The following is a 17,173-nucleotide window of genomic DNA, read 5'->3' on the forward strand; positions in this document are numbered from 1 at the left end:
TTCAGGTCAGTCAGTCATCAAGCATTGTTAAATACTGAGGATTAAAGGAAAGACAAAAATTATTCCTTGCTTGCCAAGAGCTCATAGACTCCCCCATGGGTTCCTATGGCTCTGAGGTTTACACAGTTCCATGGCTGGGGGGAGTAGGGCAGGTAAGACAACCTGCAAGAAGAGGTTGACCTTTGTTCTCTGCTCTTTTGCCATTCATCAGGACACAGCTGATGCTAAATGACCTAATCCCCCCAAACCCCTCTGTCCAGGGCATGGTCATTTACCTGGCTCCTGATTCCTCCTTCCTTAAAAGACTGTCTGCTGGTTAACAGTGATGAGGAGTTGCACAATCAGATTTAGAGATGAGAGGGCCTTTAGAGGTTGTCCAGAAAAACCCCACATATTATAATTAGGGATACTAAGGTGGGGGGCTGGGAGGAATAACTTACTTAGGGTTCCACTGCTAGTCAATACTAAAGCTAGGATTGGATCCCAGCTTCTCTAATTCCTAATTCCCAAGAGACACAGGAATTGACCCATCCTGGATTGGCTTTCCCTCCAGCCACCATCCCCAGCTTCGATTATCTGCTCCCTTTCCAAGGCATCACAACTACATAACTTTCTCAGACAGAGCACTATAGTGGAGCAAGCCTGGAATCAGGTCTGAGGAACTAAGTTCAAATCTTGACTCTAGGTCTTGGTAGCTATATGACTTTGGGCAACCTCTTCTCTACTGTGGGTGCCTTTTGTCTGGATTCCTGTTCTAAGTATAGAATAATTCCTGTCCTAATGTCATGGGATCTCATGATCCCATGACAATACAGAGTAATTCACAGTGTACCATCAGGGATGATATCACCTCAAGATAACCTTCACTCACTTGCCCATTTGAAGGCAGTAAATTGGCTTTCATGAAATTCATAGAATCGAGGAACTTGGGAGCCATGGAGGCAAGAGGTTCTTGTAGCCTGTTTGTGTCATGGACCTCTTGGGCAGTCGGATGAAACCTCTGGACCCCTTCTCAGAATTCTGTTTGCAAACAAGTAAAATAAAATCCATCAGGTTAGGAACGGAAATAATTCTACTGAAATACAGTAAGAGGAAAATATCTTTTCAAAGGAAGTTCACATATACCAGATTAAGAAACTCTGATCTAGGCCATGCCTCCCTTTGCAGATGTAGAAACTGGGCATTCCAGTTGTAATAAATAGATTCTCATATGCTGGGGAATCCAAATTCACCTCCCTTTCTTTGATCCCATGCTACCTCCTCCAAGGGTGGAAAGCTATTTCCAAGCCTTTCCTGCTCAAAGAGCAACTTTCCTGAGGACATACCAAAAAGTGGGTGGCGGAGCTGGAATGAGGCTCCTGGCAATCCACCCTCATTCTAAATATGATCCCCTAGGATAGCCCGTCTCCATTATCCATCCCCTCTTAACCTCCATTAAGTATCCACATTGACTCCAGGCCTTGGGATGTAACAAATACTTTTCTCTTTTGAAGAGTTTCCTATTACAGTAGTGAGCAGGGGCCCATCTTAATTATTATACAATGTGGTCTCCATTTGCAAAAACCCTATGCAGTCTAACACAGTCAAGATGTGCTGGTCACGCTGCAGGGGAGAAATGGGGAACCCAACTTCTGGTCCCCATAGAATCAGGGACAGCTCAAAGCTGGCCAGGCCCCTCCTGGGAGGCCAGGTCATGGGGTCATGAGTCCAAGGCTAAAACTACCCTCTGCCTTGCCTGAATACATGCCCCATTACCATGTCTGTTCTTCCCATTCTCTGTTTGGTTCCTTTCTCCCTCCCTATCTCTATGCCCCCAGCCCCACCTCACTGTCCCCCATTGCTCCCCATTTCTTTGTCACCCTTCTATCTCCCAGTCTCGCTGTCCCGTTTCTTCTCCTCTCTCCCCCTCCTCCGCGTCATCTCCTATTTTTCTCTCCATCTTGATATTCTTTCTCTCTCAGTTCTCTCTCCCTGACTCTTCATTGTCTCTCCAACCTTCTCTTTCTTGGAGAAAAAGTCACACCTTTCCCTTCTAGTTCTTGTTGCTGCTTCCTTTTCTATTTATTTGTTCTTTCTTTCTTTTTTCTTTCTCTCCTCCCCTTTCTCTCTGACCTCTCTGCCCAATTTTTCTTCCCCATCATCTCTCTCCTTCCATCTCTATACCCCTGCTTTCACTATGACCCCTCCCTCTTGTCTCCTTGGATCTGCCTCAGTTTCTCTACCACCCCTTGGTCTCCCCATCTCTATGCCTATCTCTCTGTCATTCCCCTCCCCCTTACCCTCTCTTCATTCCCATCTCCATTTCTCAGTCCCCTTGTCTCGGTTCCACACTGAGTGTTTCCCTGCTCTTAGTCAACCAGTCCTGACCTCCATTGCCTGCATTTCTTTTCCCTGCTGTGGAAAGCTGGAGGCAAGACCTGCCTGAAAAACCAAGACTGGGGAATGGTGATGGCTGTGATTCCTCTCTTCTACCTCCCTCCCAGCCCTCATTAATAAAGAGAAACCTCAAACCTCCCTAGCCCCCAGCCCTCTTGAGCTGGAGATTAGATACAGATTGTGGGACCCTGGGAAAAAGGATGGTGGAGGCTGAGCTGGCTCACTAAATGAGAAGGTCTGGTCTGACAAGGCCCTAACCCCACAGGGGAAGAACTAGAATGTGCCTTGTTTTACTTTCTGGGTTGTCTCTCCGACAATACAACACCCTTCCTCCACCAGAGCTCAGAAGAGTCCCATCCTAGGCAACGGAGTTGGGGGTGGGGTGAGGGTGAGGTTGAGAGAGGATAAAAGATTCTAAGTCTGACATTTAAAACTGCCCCAAAATTGTCAAAGGACAAAATGAAATAATATTTGTAAATGGTTTCATGCAGGACCTGGCACATAGTAGGCTCTTACTAAATGCTTATTTTCTTCTTCCTCTTTCCCTCCATCCCTCTTTCTTTCTCTCCCTTCCTTCCTTTTTTTATGCTTTTCCAGAAATTTATTTTAAAATCATTTTTAATTAATTTGTATTCCATGACCCATAAGAAGTCCTTAATAAATGGTTATTGGTTAATGGATGAATTTTTGTAGCCTGGCTCCAAGACTTTGCTCAGGCTCTTTTCCCCACCTGTGTGCTCTTTCCTCACCTCTCTGCCTTTATAAGCCTTCCCCAGCCTTTAGGGCTCATCTCAAGTCTCACCTCCTCCAGAACTCCAGCTGTGAACCCCCAGTCTTCACTGATCTCTACTTTCCCAACAATTATTGTCTGTATTTACCACAGAATCTATAACCTGATTAACCAATGCCCTGGATTACTTTCTCTCTCCCCATAAGAGAATTGTCTTGTAGACAAATCCATCTAGAAGATTCTCAGGAAAGAAATTTTATTTTGTGTTTCTTCTGTCTCCTCTTTAAGAAATTCAGGGATGGGCACACACAGTCTGAATCACTTTAAGGAATTCATGAAATCTCAATTGGAAAGAATTTCCAGGGTCACCTAGTCCAAACCATATCTCAGAAAAGATCTGTCTTACAACATCCCCAGCAAGTGCTCATCTAGCCTTTGCCCAGGTATGTCCAAAGCAGGGAACATCTATTATCTCTGACTGTGTTGGTTGACCTTTCCCAAGACTCTTAAATGCATCCACTGATCCAACTCACAGATTGGGGGCAAAATGCCCCCAACATATGAAACATTAAGTTAAAACTCTTGTAATTTATTCTGACTCTAAATTCTCAACCTAGAGGAAATCAAGGTCTATGCTCAAAGTCACAAAGATAGAATCTGAGATAATTAGTCAAAGAAAAGCTTTCCCAGGGAATCTGCTTTATTTCCCCCAGTTGCAGGCTATTAGATTTTCTTTCAAAATATCCTCCACCTCAAATGCTATAACCATCTCTTTCTCAAAAGCAGCCCTGGTAAACAAAGGTTCTAACATTTTTTTCTTTTCTCTCTTTTATATTAAATGTGCTTTTGCTTAAGATTATCAGCTGAGAGAGTGGTTGAACATAGCCTTCCTATGTATGCTCCAAGATCGTAGCTGAAGAATTCGTCATTGGTGGTCCCTCTTCCCTTTCCAAAGCAATCACCAAAAGCAAAAATTAGAGAAATACACATTAAAACAACCTTGAGATATCAGCTTACACCCACCAGAGTGGCTAAAATTATTGAAAGGGAAAGTGATAAATGTTGAAGGTGATGTGGAAAAATTAGGACACGAATTCATTGTTGGTGGAATTATGAACTGATCCAACTATTTTAGAGAGCAATCTGAAATTATGCCCAAAGAGTTATTAAACTACCTATACCCTTTGACCTGGCAATACTACTACTTGGTTTATTTCCAAAGGATTAGGGGAAAAGGAAAAGAACCTATATGTTCTAAAGTGTTTATAGCACCTCTCTTTGTGGTGGCAAAGAACTAGAAATTGAGGGGATGCTCATCAGTTGGGGAATGACTGAACAAGTTACGGTGCATGAATGTGTTGGAACACCACTGTGCTAGAAGAAATGATGAACTCAAGGATATTAGAAAAACATGGAAATACTTGCACAAAATAATCAAGAGTGAAATGAGAAGAACCAAGAAAATGCTGGGTACGGTGACAGCAACATTGTTTTCAGAATAAGTCTGAATGGTTAAATCATGTTAACTATTATAAATACCCAAATAAACGAAAGCATTGAAGGAAAATGCTATCTGCATCCAGAGAAAGATAAATAGAAATAGGAATAGAATGATTTTTACATATATGTATATACATGTACATACATATACATAAGTATATACATATTATATACATATATTTGTATACCTATTTATACATATATACATATCTGATGGTAGCCATCTCTAGGGTGGGGGAAGGAAAAAAATTACATAATAACTGTTATATATATTTAAAAGGAATAGTAAGTTTTCCATAACAGATTTGCCGTTTCATGTAAAACTATCTTTTTATTATCCTATTCTTATGGAAATACTTGTTTTATTCCATAAATCAAAAATAAAATAATTGAAAATTTGAAACAATAGAGAGCACCAGAAAGAAGGGCCACTTTCGTGAAAAATTTTATTTCTGTTAGAAAGTACCTTCCTTTCCCTCCATTTGTGTGAGCCGTAATGGTTTCCCCCTTTCTCATTCCTAGAAAGAGAGAAAAAAATAACCCTACGTGTGTACCGGTTTGCTTTCTTAAACACACCTTTCTTTGCTTTCTGTTAAACTAGTCTAAATGTAAGGAAGGTGAAAATGATGACTCACTAGCTTAGAAATATGTTCCATACTTACTAAAAGTATTCCTTCTAAGTAACGTGTCATCAAATTTTTTTGCATATTCCTTGCATATGTATATTATTTGTATGTTTTTTTGTTAAAAAAAACTTAAGGATAGGGAAATGGATATATAAATAGATAGAAAGATAGAGATAGATAGAAAGATATGAATCTAGATATTTCTTTCCACTCTGGTTTTTTTGTTTGTTTGTTTAAAATGCCTCTAGTGATTTCTTGTGGATTCTTGACTTGGAATTGCTAAAAATCGATCAGGTCTCTGCCGATCCCATGGCTCTATAAAAGCTATGAACTCATTAGTAAAGCATCCATATGAATAATTTTTTCCTCTCCTCCTGAGCCCAAGGGCATGTAAGACCAGCTTTCACAGATTCAGGTGCAAGGATTTCTATAAAGTTAGATGCTAAGTTTGACCTTTAGCCCCCACGAGCCCCAGGTGCTCTAGATCTTGAAAGCATAAAAAAGTTAGGAGAACCTCATTACTCACCAGAGCAACTCAGTATAGAAAGCAAAACCAAAGACCCAGCTTCAGGCTACTCTGATCTGTGAGCACCAACCATCCAGCCCTTAGACTTTCACTTATAGGTCTAAGCAAAGGACTGAAAGATCAGAAAACGTCTACGAGCGTGGAGGACTCATACTACAAGAGCAGTGGAGACCCTTCTCAAGCACATTCCTACCCATACGGAGACTAAGGACCAGTGAAACACATTTAGAATTTCATCCCCCAAATTTGGCAGCTAGCTGAATTAGTGGATAGACAGACCAGATTTGGAAGACAGGAAGACCTGAATGAAAACAACCTCAGGCACTTTCTAGTTGTAGGACCCTGAGAAAGTCACTTAACCTGTAGAAGCCCATTTACTCATCTATAAAATAAAGATAATAGTAGCACCTTACAGAGCTGTTGTGAGGGTCAAAGGAGATGATATTATATAAAATATGCTACATAAATGTTAGCCATTTTGTAGTAGCAGTAGTGGTGGTGGTGGTGGTGGTGGTGGTGGTAGTAGTAGTAGTAGTAGTAGTAGTAGTAGTAGTAGTAGTAGTAGTAGTAGTAGTAGTAGTAGTAGTAGTAGAAGTAATTACATTATTGTCTGTTAAGTTTTGTGCATGGGCTGATTTTCCTTTTTCTGGTATGGTAGCTGAATTAGCCCCAGAGGCATTCATTTAGAGAGTGTTTGATGTTAAATGGCAACGAAGGGCAATATGCCACCCTCTTCTCCCTTCCTAAATTCAGTTGTCCATTCCATTTTTAGAGAGATCTACTTGTTGAGGCTTTCCTTACATCAAACACAAACCAGCCTCTTTCTGCCCTCTGGGGCCAGGTAGAACACACCTGATTCTCCCTCTCCAGGATAGCACCAGGAGTATTGGAAGGCAGTAGTCATGACGCTCCCTTCTTCTCAGGCTCAATATCCCTAGTTCCTTAACAATGGCACGAGTATAAGACCCCTCAGAAGCCCTTCTCAGAACTCCAAATGTTTTCCATCTTGGGAAATGTAGCATCCAGAACTGACCCTAATTCTCCAGATGAGAAAGACTGATGAGGGCAGAGGACAGCTGAACGAATGCCTGAGAGTTAGGGCTCTCATTAGCTTTAGTTATCAGCTTCCTGGTTGCTACATCACATTACTAATTCATGCAGAACTTGCAGTCCTCCAGTATCCCCAGATCATTTCTTTAGACAAATGGCTGCCTCACCATACATCCTGTATCTTGTACTGCTTATGTCAACTTTCGAGTAAGACTTTTCCTGCATCTCTATTGAATTTCATGTCATTTCATTTGACCAGTCATAATCTCTTTGAATCCACACTGTCATCACATATGTTTGATGTCTTGTGTCAATGGCACTTCTGATGAACATTTCAAATGCCAAGCATAGGATCCCTGGGGTCCTCCACTCAAGACCTTCCAAATTGATGTCAATTCTTTCTTGACTACTCTTTTATTTTGTCATTTAATCAGTTATCTTTTTTCTTTTGCTCATCAAAGGGGCCATTCCCTGACTACTTCTTAAAGAGCCCTATTCACTGAATGGGCATTACCTCCCTCTAAATTAGTACCTGAAAAAGCCTTAGCCTAAAAAGGCCAAGGTCAAGTGCAAGTCATGTCATCATTTCTCTGATGTCATGGTCTTCTTCGAAAACAAAAGACGAACACAACAACAATAAACAGTTCTAAATGCAAATAGTTGTACTGTCCTCTAACCTGCTGGTCTGATCATTTCCCCAAGACTGGCAAGTGATTTTGCTAAAATGTAGGTAAACTGTTTTGCCTGTATTCCTTCATACAATCCAATACTGGCCCCAAGGAACTTTCTAATGGAGAAGAAAACATGTACAAGCATGGTCCTATGATCTGAAATGCAACACACCCAAACCAGAACTCATTCCCATCCTCCCTAAACACACCCCTCCTCCAAATCTCTATTTCTGTTGAGGGAAGCAGATTCAACTCCTAGGAACCATTTTTGATGTAACCTCCTCCCTCACCCTTCCATATCCAATTCCTAGAATTGGTAAGGGGACAAAAGAGTATGAATGGCTCCCTGCAGCCCACCCTCACTGCCGGAAACTCAGATCAAACTACAGGTCAGAGTTGATGTTTCCTTGTATAAATGAAACCTAGTCTGCTAGTTAGGACTAGACATCCATTTCTGGTACCAGTCTTTTAGCCTCCCCTGTGCCTACACCTTGACTCTGTATTGGAAGCGGAGCCTGACAGTCTGGTCATCCCTGGCACCTAGTCCTGAGAGCTCCTCAGTTGTTTTACTTTCAGGGCCCCTCCATTCTTAAGCAGAGTCCCCCAGCCTGGGATAACTGTTTCCCACCCTTCCTTAGAGGTCTGGGATGTCCTTACCAATGTCCCGTCATAGAGAGGCTCTGTAAGGGTAACCTTACAGCTTCTTCCAGCCATCTAATCAGTCCCAGTTGCCCCCATGAGTTGGATCTCAACAGCTGCCTGAGGCCCCTGCCATAGTCCATAGTCCATAAACCAAGCCTGAATGCTAAACATAAGAGTCTCATGAGGCAGAAGAATTAATCTCCTGCTGGATAGCTCCTCCTGGATATACCAGAGGAATTTCAAACTCAACAATGTTCAGTGGGTTTTTTCTTCTCCTACAGGAAAAAGGTGTCCCTCTTCCAAATTTCCCTATTTCTGTTGAGGTTGCCTGTATCAGCCCAGTTACCCAGGATCTCAACTTCAGAGCCATCCTTGACCCCTTACTCTCCTTCACCTCTCACAACCAATCAATTTCCAAATCTTGACAAGTACCACCTCCACAGCATCTCTTAAATGTATCTCCTCCATGTCTCCATCATGCATCCAATACCTTAGGTCAGCTCCTCATCCTCTCCATGAGGCTACTGTAATCACCTCCTTGCTGGTCTTTCTGTTCCAATTTCTTCTCTCTCCAGACCACCCTCCACACAACTGACAAATTCATCTTCCTACAACACACTTGGGTCTGACCAAGTTATATCCCTGATCAAAAGTGTTCATGGCTGCTTCCCATTTCCTCTAACATAAAATCCAAACACCTCAGCCTGGCATTTGAAGTTCTTCATGGACTATATCCAACTTACCTTTGCAGAGTTACATCATACACTCCCCACTCTGAATCCCAGTCAACTAGTTGTTCATTAAATTTCTCGTTTCTCCTCCCATCATTGAGAGGAGGGGTTGGCCTGATTAGCTAGAGTTTTGAAGTGGGGGAATAGGGGAGAAGTTGTCAGGTCCTTTTCCTCCCCCTTCCTATCCCCTTCCCTAGGACCTCTGGAATGGGACCTCAAAGATGTAGAACAGTGATTGCTTGAGGATGCTGCCCTGGTCAGAAAATAAAAGTGATTGGGAGATGGGCTGGGTCATGTTTCTACATCAAGTGGTGAGGATGGATGTGGAAAGAACCCGGGAGCTCCGGGCATCCTTGTGCTGCCCTTCCATTGCCCATACAAGGAGCTTGTGCAACCCAGGTGAATAAGATTGGATGTAAAGTACTTCACAGATATGAGTGGTATAATAATAACATTAAAGAGTGCTGGATTTGGAATCAGGGAGCTGGGTCTGAAACTTGACTCTTCTGCTTACTACCAGTGCTTGGGCATATCAATTTCCTTCCCTGTAGAAGGAGGAGATTGGACTCAGTGGCTTCTAAGATCCCTTCTGACTTTAAAATGATGAAGCTATGATCTGTGATCTTTAAATTTGGGGCTCAAGGGGATTTCCAGGGTGTCTGTTCAGAGGCTTCTTCACCTGCCTGGCACAATAGGGACATACTCCTGCATGACTACATTTGCACCATCTCAAATAGTGTCCTGGCTACATTTCCCCATAATTGTCCCCATATTCCATTTCTGGAGAGGGATGCAGGATGAATAATGCCCATGAGCTTCTCTGTAGAAACTCTTGACTAGTTTAGTGGATGGTACACTAAATGAGGAATGCAGCGAAGTGGTACAGTGGAGATAGAGCACTAGGCTTGAAATCCATCTAGCCCATGTGACCCTAGGCAAGTACTTGACCCTGTTTGCCTCAATTTCCTCATCTGTAAAATGAGCTGGAGAAGGAAATGGCAAACCACTACAGTATCATTGTCAAGGAAAACCTCAAATAGGGTCACAAAGAGTTGGACACAACTGAACAACAATAATATTGAGAGAGGAGCCAGAAGACCTATGTCTGATTCCCCTGACTCCCCCACTTCTAGCTTTGTGCTGTTGTGCAATGTAACTGAACTCAGTTGAATTCAACAAACTAGCATAGTATTGGCAGGCATTGTTCTAGATACAGGGATGAAAGGATGCAATAAAAAAGGACTCCCTTCCAGGAGTTTACATTCTCCTAATTAGCATCCAACAAAGGGACAGAAGGAATAAGTGAATGAAAAAGTACTCATTAATCACTTACTGTGTGCGGGGGGGGGGGGGGGGGGGGGGGGGGGGTGCCCATCTTATTTAAAGTAGGTGATAAGACTCTCCACCTTGATAAGCTTTATCAGTTAAAAATAGCCTAGGTTGTTCACCAAGAGTGAATATGGTGTGGACATCACCCCAGTCAGCTTGGGGATTCAGCTTGGATTGACTGTAGGACTTGGTCACACCCTCTGAAGCCTGCATAAAATCATAGAACTAGTGAAAACCAGAGATGTGAATGCCTGGCAGAGGATGAGGAACATTCTAGCCAAATACCTAAGAAGGTGTGGGGAGAGAGTGCCTCCTCCTCCTCCTCTTCCTCTTCCTCCTCCTTCTCCTCCTCTTCCTTCTCTTCCTCCTCCTCCTCCCCATCTTCATCAGAAGAGAACCCCATGGTGTTGATGGGACCAGAAGATTTGGACTTTTCACTTGTGTCCTAGCAGTAGCCCTGGGACAGTGGTAGCTAAAGGTATTTTCTACATAAGGAACCAAGGATAGACTGGGCATAAATACAAGGTACAACATACAAAGAGCCCATCAGATAAGCTGCACTATACCTAAAAGAAATATTCTGAGGATTCCTTAAAAAAAAACAAAAAAAAAACAACCTTCCAGGACCTGTGAGTTTGCAAATATGTATTCTCTCATCCTGAGCCCACTTCCCTTGGACTATGGGATAGTCAAATGTTTGTAGACTGAACAACACAAGAAATCTTTATGAAACTGAATTGTTAAAGACCTTTGACAAACCTATTCTTGGTTTGGAAGAAATAAAGGAAGTTTCAAGGCCTTGGGTTAGACCCAAGGGACTAACTCGGAGAGTTAGTGGGATGATCTGTCTCTCCAATCCTTTCTCCAACTTTTAGCCGCAGATGCTTCCTAAATGGATCATTATGTGGTAATCATTATCACCACTTGACTAAAACCTAAAAGTAAAACCCATTGTTATCAAACATTTGAGGGAATGTTTAGTACTAATTCTTATCATACCACCTTAGTAAATACCTTTTATTAAGCTAAGTAAGCCTGGATGACTAATTGAGATCTAATTGTGATTTTGCCGAGAGGCACACTGGTGGGGGCTCATCATCCATAATGCATTAGAAAGACTCTCTCAACTCCTCAGAGATAACTTCTGAGGGAACTTAGTCATTGTGCTCTAAGAATCAGACTCTTCAGTGCAAGTGAGGGTTAGGGTAGGTGTCATCCACTACACAGGTATCGAGTTCAGTAATGTGGTTACATTAGAAAGAGGTAATATGGTCCCTACCCTCAAGGAGTTTACATTTTAATAAAGGAAGACAACACTGATATGGTTACTATGGACAGTGAAAGATATTCAGATGGTGAGTAAATGAATCTATAGCACAATTGGTTTTCCTACATCCCAATAGGATTAAGAGTGATGATAAGATTGTTAAGAGGTGAGAAGCAGGGGCAGGGGGATGAGGTGTGACTGTGATCAGGAAGACCAGAGAAAGGAAAGTGGGGATCGGGGTTAAGTAAAAAAAATGGTGAAAACTAACGAATTAGAACCTGAGGGATGATAATATGAAAATAATAGTGATGTTATCTCCAGCGTACCACAAATAAGGAAATAGAGAGAAAGGAGCAAATAATTCATCCAAGAAATGTTGGCCCAAGAAAAGGAGGGTGGCTCACATGGTGAAAATCAGAAATAACCAATGGGCGTGTATGTTCCACTGGTATCCTTGAGATATCAGGAAGGATTGAGGGAGGCCTCCAGAACACTGGGCAAACTCTTTAGGGGAACACATGGGAGAACATGGATGAGAGTCTCAAAAGATGGGTGGGTGTGAATGAGCTGCTATCTGCATCACCGGAGAGAATATTCATGTGAATGACATACTCGTAGATTTGAGCATTTGAGTTAAGGAGAGCAAACTGAGCTCAAGTCACATATTTGTCTTGTAACCTTAACACAGGTGATGTTGCTTCTGTTTTCATGTCTATGACTGATATGCAACTAAGAACTGTATGAGGTTGAAGGTAAGTACATTCTTACTTAGAGGCACCCAAGGGGGTCTTGGGAGCACTCAGGGTCCCTGTACTAGCTAACCAACTCAACAGGCTAGCCCATATTCTTCCTTAAACCCCACTATAATATACGGGAGTTGTACAATGGGTTTTACTTTTAGCTTTTAGCACTCCCTTTATTTCTTCCAAACCAATGTTAGGTTTGTCAAAGGTCTTTAACAATTCAATTCAGAAACACATTTTGTTGTTCAGTCATTTTGCAGTCCTATCTAACTCTTCATGACCCCAAGTGGGTTTTTTGGGGGGTTTTTTTGGCAATGTTACTAGAGTGGTTTGTCATTTCTCTCCTCAGTTCTTTTTACAGATGAGGAAACTGAGGCAAACAGGGTCACACAGCTAATGTCTGGAGCCAGATCTGAACTCAGGAAGATGAGTCTTCCTGACTTCAGGCCTGGGGCTCTATCCACTATACCACCACCTTAGCTGACCCAAATACTTATTAAGCTATGTGGCTGCACCAGGCACTGTGCTCAGCACTGTACTGTAAAGAAGATGAAAAAACAACTCAATCTCTGGCCTCAAGGAGTTCACAATCTAGTAAGAAGGTACAAAGTAATATGAAATAAAATATAATAGGACAAAGAAGAAATCCAGACAAAATGTTCCGCAAGGATATAAGCGAAGGACTGACTTCAGTTGGTGAGCAGTATTGGGAGGAGATTAAGGAAGGCTTCATACTAGAGGCAATGCCTAGGCTGACCTTTGAAGGAGAAGTGAAATGTCAATCAAGAGAGATAAGGAGAGACTATGGACAGGTCGTGGGCATAGAGATAGGTGGGAAATCCTTGGGCATTTCAAAAGATCTGGGATCTCATCAAAATGATGGCTCTTTGCAACAGCACAGACAGCAATGATCTCATTCCATGCCCATCTCTCCTGAGTGACTCCCATCAATGTCTTTCTATAAATCTATCCTAGAAAGTCCATCCAACGTGCTAGGAACACCCTTCCTGCTCCTAATAGTAAGTCATAGATTCACGGAAGAGCTAGAACAAGTCCAATCCTCCATTGTACAGAAGAGGAAACCGAGGCCTATGAAGACTATTCAGGTACAGGGTCAAAGGTCAGGGGGTGACAGATTTAGCATTCGGAAACACTTTCTGCCACAACTTCTTCTAACACCCTTCAACTCCTATACTCAGAGGACAGGAGGAAGCAAAAAAAACAGAACCTTAGAATTATTAAAACAAAACAGAACAACAAAAAAAGCCCTTTAAATCAATCTAGATCAAAGGTTCTTAATCAGTTTTGTGTCATTTTTAGCAGGTTGACAAAGCCTTTAAGCTCCTTTTGAGAATAATGTTTTTAAATGTAAAATTAAAAAAATAGAATTAACAAAGGAAAACAACCATATCAAAATGCAGTTATCAAAACATGTTTGTTTTAAGTTCAAACCTCTAGTTTTAGACTCAATTATTTAGACAGATATAGATAATTGGAAAAACATTCATTGCTCATGGCTAAGTCCAGGCAATATAATAAGAATTACAATGCTACCTAAATTAATTTATTTATTCAGTGCTATACTAATCAAACTCCCAAAAGAATAGTTTCTAGCCTGGGGGTGGGGGTAGGGGTGGAAATGATGAAATTCCTATGGAGGAACAAAAGGTCAAGTATCTCAAAGGTAATAATGGGGGGGAAATGGGAAGGAAGAAAACCAGATCTCAAATTATACTACAAAGTGTAATAATTATTCAAGCAATTTGATACTGGTTGAAGAAATATGGGGATTATTAGTGGAACAGATCAGATATGCAACATATAGAAAAAAGCAAGCAATCCCAAAGACTTCAGATACTGAGGACTTAACCTACATAACAAAAACTCCTGGGAAAACTGGACATCAGTCCGGCAGAAATTAGTTTTAGACCAAAATCTCACACCATACGCCAAGATAAACACCTAATGGATAAGTGACCTAGATATAAAAAGTCACATCACATGCTGTGTGAAGTGAGCCGAGCCAGGAGAACATTGTACACAGTAACAGCATCCAATAACTGACTTTGATAGACTTAGCCCTTCTCAGCAACGCAAGGTCCTCAAACAATCCCAAAGGACTCATAGAAAATGCCATCCATATCCAGAGAAAGGGCTATGGAGTTGGGATGCAGGGTGAATCAGACTATTTCGGCTTGATTTGGTTTGGTTTGGTTTGGTTTTTTTTCCTTCTCATGGTTCCTCCCTTTCATTCTAATTCTTCTATACAATATGACTAATATGAAAATATGTTTAATAGGAATGTATATATAGAGCCTATATCAGATTACATGCCATTTCAGGGAGGGGCAAGGAGAGGGAAGGGGAGAAAATTTAAAACTTATGAAAGTGAATGTTGAAAACTGAAAATAAATAAATTAACTCGAAAAGTCACATCACAAAGCAAATTAGGACCAAAGAAAAAATTGCTTTTTGTATCTATGGAATAGGGAAGAGTTCATGTTTAAAGAAGTGATAGAGATGATCACAAGTTAAAATGGACAATTTTGATTATATAAAATTTAGAAGGCAAACAAATTCATTATAGTAAAAATAAGGAGGGAAATAGATAATGGGGGGGAATCTTTGCAAGAAATTTCTCTGATAAAGATCTCATATCTAAGACATGTTATAAGACAGTTATTCAGTTATAAGACTTAAGAGGCATTTCCAAATAGATAAATAGTTCAGAAGAAGAGACAAAAGTTATTAACAATCACATGAAAAAAATGCTGTAAATCACTGATGGTTAGATCAGTTCACAATAGAGCACCTTGAAGGTTGTAGGTCATGCCCATTAGGATGGCAAAGATGACGAATGATGAAAATGTACTGGGATGGAGTTGAGTATTGATTCAGCCATGCAACTTGGACCAGTGTCCACAGAGATACCTAATATGCCACCTCTTGACTCAGTTATGCCAGTACTAGGTCCCAGTACCATACTCTCAAAGAAATTAAAGGAGGAAAAGTATCTATACATACAGAAATATTTATAGCAACTATTTTCATAGTAGTCAAAAGCCATAAACTAAAGGAATATCATTCTAATGGGGGAATGGGCTAAATACATTGTGGTACAGGAACATAATGGAATATCAGAGCTGTCAGGCACCTCAGGGGTCGTCTAATCCAGATGACATCTAGAAATGTTGAGAAGGACAGTTTCAGAGGAATGGTCCAGACTTGTATGAATTGCTGCAGAGGTAAGCGACAATACAATGTAATGACATTATAGATGATAAAACAACTTCGAAAGTCAAGGACTCTGACCAACAAAGAGATAAACCACAAGCCCTAAAGAATGTATATGAAACTCACCCCTCACCTCCCAGCAGAAAGCAGAGAAACTTAAAATGCAGAAAGAGACGTGCCTTTTTGGACATGGCCAACGTGGGAGCTGGTTTTGCTGGACTGTGTTTATGTGAATCAAGGGATTTGCCTTTCGGTTTTTTATTGTGTGTGGTTTTTTAAAAAATTTGTTCAAATGGAAGGGATGGGAGTGGGAGAGTCATGTTAATAAAAAGCAATGCTTGTTAATTGAAAAAATTAAGATTAAAAAAACACAGAACAAAAGGAGGGTTGGGTCCATCAGTCAGCAGAGATAGACTTGACAAAGAAAGCTCCAATGCACCATCTTGAAAAGGAGCACAGAGGAGGGAAGGGCAGGGAAGGGGACACAAAGCTGCCCATAGAGTCATGTGCTATGCTGTTGCCAAGCTTTTATACATATGTATAAACATACATGGATGTTTTTATAACAAACTTCAGCACAAGTTCAGAGTGTCTTGTACAGGTCTCTTCCCCATTCTTTTGTGTGACTTGAAATGGTTGTGATTGTCGAATTCACAATAAAAAGGAAAATTTAACTTAAAAAAAAAAAAAAAAGAACCACTGGCTTAGTAGTAAAATCTGTTCATTTTACAGACAAGAAAATGGAGACCCTGGAAATTTATGTGAATTGCTGGAAGGAGTTATGGAGCCTGGATTGAAATGTACATTTTCAACTCCAATGTGTTCTTTCCATCAGGCTGCAAAGACCATGCTCCAGAGAGCTTCTATTGTGATGGGGAAGACACAGTCCCTGCCCTCAGGGATCCCCTAGTCTGAAGGGGGTGGTAGCAGCTCCTGCCTTTGGGTGGGGGGCCAGATCTGACAAGGGAGTCACACACAGGTCCTGTCCATAGGGAACACCTAGTCTAAAGCAGTTCTGCCATAATCCTCTCTAAAGTGCTGAGCTCACTTTTTTAAAATGCCCTTTCCGTCAGGTATCCTCACTATGAATCTATGCTGCTTTCACTCTCCAAAGCTCTTTCCCAGATTGGGGGTAAAAGAGGCATTCTCTTACAGTGTGAAGAAAGGGAAACTGATGGTCCTGTATGCTTAGGGCCACAGCCCATGGCTTGTAGGGGTGACTTATGGAAGCCAGGTAGCTGGCCTCGAGGCCATCCCAGCCCTTCCCTTCAGGCCTTTGGCAGAGAGGTGACAGCCCAGAGAAAGTTCACAGCTGGGTGGGGACCAGGCAAAGAAAATTCCAGATTTCCACAGGAGCCTCAGGAGAAGGGAAAAAACTTAGTAAGGGGAGTGTGTGTGTGTGTGTGTGTGTGTGTGTGTGTGTGTGTGTGTGTGTGTGTGTATGCGCGCGTACATCTGTTTTCTTTCCAAAGTGCAAATAAACCTCTCTTCTGTGGTATGACCCATGGCACCAGAAAGGAGGGACCCCTGTGGGTCCCAGGCCTGACCCCCACCCCTGGCCAGGAGCTGGGGCTCTGGAGGAGGGGGGCACCTAGGGAAAGGAATGTTGGCTCTTACCCTGGTCACACGGGTCGGAAACCCAGGCGGGATTCCTCCCTCCCACAAGGGTGGGATCCTGCGTCAGTCTACCCTCCATGGGGGGTCAGGGGGACTCCAGTCCCCGTAATTAGATAGCAAATGGCTGGCTG

The sequence above is a fragment of the Notamacropus eugenii genome, chromosome 1, assembly GCF_028372415.1.
Source record: "Notamacropus eugenii isolate mMacEug1 chromosome 1, mMacEug1.pri_v2, whole genome shotgun sequence".
Taxonomy (NCBI): Eukaryota; Metazoa; Chordata; class Mammalia; order Diprotodontia; family Macropodidae; genus Notamacropus; species Notamacropus eugenii.